The sequence below is a fragment of the Fukomys damarensis genome, unplaced genomic scaffold (genome assembly GCF_012274545.1).
Source record: "Fukomys damarensis isolate Sample0158 unplaced genomic scaffold, DMR_v1.0_HiC HiC_scaffold_26, whole genome shotgun sequence".
Classification (NCBI taxonomy): domain Eukaryota; kingdom Metazoa; phylum Chordata; class Mammalia; order Rodentia; family Bathyergidae; genus Fukomys; species Fukomys damarensis.
Window position 1 is genome coordinate 19,234,667 of NW_022900938.1, and position 2,371 is coordinate 19,237,037.

General features: G+C 39.9%; 1 long non-coding RNA gene across 1 annotated transcript in view; it reads left to right on the forward strand.

Annotated features, from left to right (window-relative positions):
* Positions 1–2,108, forward strand: part of LOC104850224 — a 43,915-nt gene extending 41,807 nt beyond the window's left edge. Inside the window, exon 3 of the long non-coding RNA XR_776917.2 lies at positions 1,969–2,108. This is a non-coding gene — a long non-coding RNA (uncharacterized LOC104850224). The remainder of the gene's footprint in view (positions 1–1,968) is intronic.
* The last annotated feature ends 263 nt before the right edge of the window (positions 2,109–2,371 follow it).

The following is a 2,371-nucleotide window of genomic DNA, read 5'->3' on the forward strand; positions in this document are numbered from 1 at the left end:
TTTTTTTTTTTTTTTTTTGAGACAGGGTCTCATTATGTAGTTGAGACTGACCTGGAACTCACTATGTAGCCCAGGCTGGTCTCGAACTCACAGTGATCCTCCTGCCTCAGCCTCCTGCGTGCTAGGATTACAGGCGTGCGCCACCACACCCGGCTTAATTCATTAAGTTTATTGGTACATTTTAGGTAGACAGTATGATGACATTCATCATTGGGAATTTGTACCTTTACATGATGAATCTTGGTTCTTATTTTTTCCCCCATTCCCCTGCCCTCCTTTCAACCACTGCATCCCTCCCTATTTACAAAGACTTTGTTTCTGTTTTTTCCTTTTCTCATATTTATTCTTTTCCCTTCTTTCTTTTCCCCTACCCTTCCTACTTTCCCTTCCCCTTCTCCTTTGGACCTTTTCTTCCCATTTCACATTATCTATTATATGTTTTGATCTTCATCTGCAGAAACTGAAAGTATAAATGTTCAAAACATTTTTTAATATTCTTTATCTTATGACTTAGGTATCTGAAGTGTTTTGCTTGTGCTCTCTTTTGTTTCTGCTGGCTGTTATGTGTAACACTCCTTGTTTATTAATTTTGACTCTTGAGTGGTTTAATTTTCTTGGAAATATGGTCATGGAGATTCTTTGTATCCTGAAATAAAAGAGCCTTCCACAAAGAATTTGCATTTGCTTTTGTTATACATTTGGACCTTACCAATCCAGGGTCACTTTACATAATATTATCTTCAGGTTTTAAAAAATTGTTTTTAACCTACTCCATAAGTGCACAGACTTGAGTGAGGGCCAGCTTGTGGTTACAGAAATTGTGGTTACATTTTTTTTTCATTATCAGAGTATAATTTTCTCCTGCTCTACTCACTGCCAAGTTTAGAGATTGTTAAAGGATGCAGTTTCTTGCGGGGTGGGAGTGCATAGTTTATTTTAGTTCCTTCTTTCAACAAGAGTATGCTATTGGGCCCCGATTTTATGAGGGCTCTGATACAGGACAATCCTACTTGGGTGGTCCCTGAGTTTTATCTTCTGTCTCCAGAGAATGAAAGTGCGCGCTCTAGTTTGCAGGGTCCAGAAAAGGCTTGGAGAGCAAAGCTGACACGTCATGGCTTTCCTCCTCCGTGTTCCTCGTTCTTTTGCAGTCACATGGGTGCATCCAAGGTGCTTTTAGATTTTCATCTGGCATTTTTTAGAATTGTCAGGGAGAGTTGGTCCTGAAACTTAGTCTGCTATGTTGCCAAAAATGCAACTCTTTTCGAAAAAAATATTTCGTCATATTTTTTGGACCCTGAGAAATCCCTACTTAGGTCCCTATCACCGATGTGTGGAGGTCGGCGGAGTTTCCACACTCAGTGGCTCTCCTGGGTCCTTGAACTTGGCATTGTCACTGGTGAGGGAGGAAAAGCAAAAGCCACTCAGGAAGAAATGTTAAGGAAGTCCATAGATGATAAAAGGAAAATACAGAGAAAAAGGAGATGATATATTAACCCTTCACTTAATAAATATTAAAGCATTATGCTCGTGTTTCACTAATGTTATCATAATACTGTAGTCATAATGACAGATTATTTTAACAAATGATACCACAGCTAATATTAATGCAAGTAATTTAGGGTTTTTTTAGTTAGCACTAATTTATAGGTGAAGATACAAAGGTTTAGAGAGCACTTTCAGATTCAGGGTAAGATATGGGCATTTGGTGCCCTATTTAAATGCATGCTTGCTTTGCCTTCTAACGTCCTCAGGAAGAAAGTTCTAACCTCTGCAGCTATCACTCTTTTAATGCTAACCACAACCCTCTAAAGTAGGTTCTATTATTATTAACATCAGCATGACACCCGTCCTAGAAACAAGAAAACTGCGGTTAAAGGAGCTGAAGTAACTTGTCCACAGTTCTACACAGACAGGTGAGGGGCTGGGACTCTAGCCTGGACGATCTATTCCTGTTGTCTATGTTTTCAGCTGCCAGGCCACAGCACCTTCAGAATGAGCCTGGTCTTCAAGAATGGGAACACAGCAGAGTCTGCTTCGGGGCAGCATTAGGACTTCTTGCTAACGAGTAGCTAGGGCACAACCAGCAGAGTCGGAGCAGTGAAACAGGTGAGGGGACGAAGAAAGAGTTGGTATGTTTCAGAACTCTTGATTTTAAAATAAATTATGGGGTGGAAAAGATATCTGCCAAGTTTGATAACCAGATAGAAAACGTGTGTGTGTGCGTGTGTGTGTGTGTGTATGTGTGTGTATGTGTGTGTGTGTGTTACCAACTGAATAGGAATGAAGAGATCAGCAAAGAAAGATACTTCTCACTGGGTCTCAGGAAGACCTACTATCAATATTTTCTTGGTTTAAGTATTCATTTGTTATG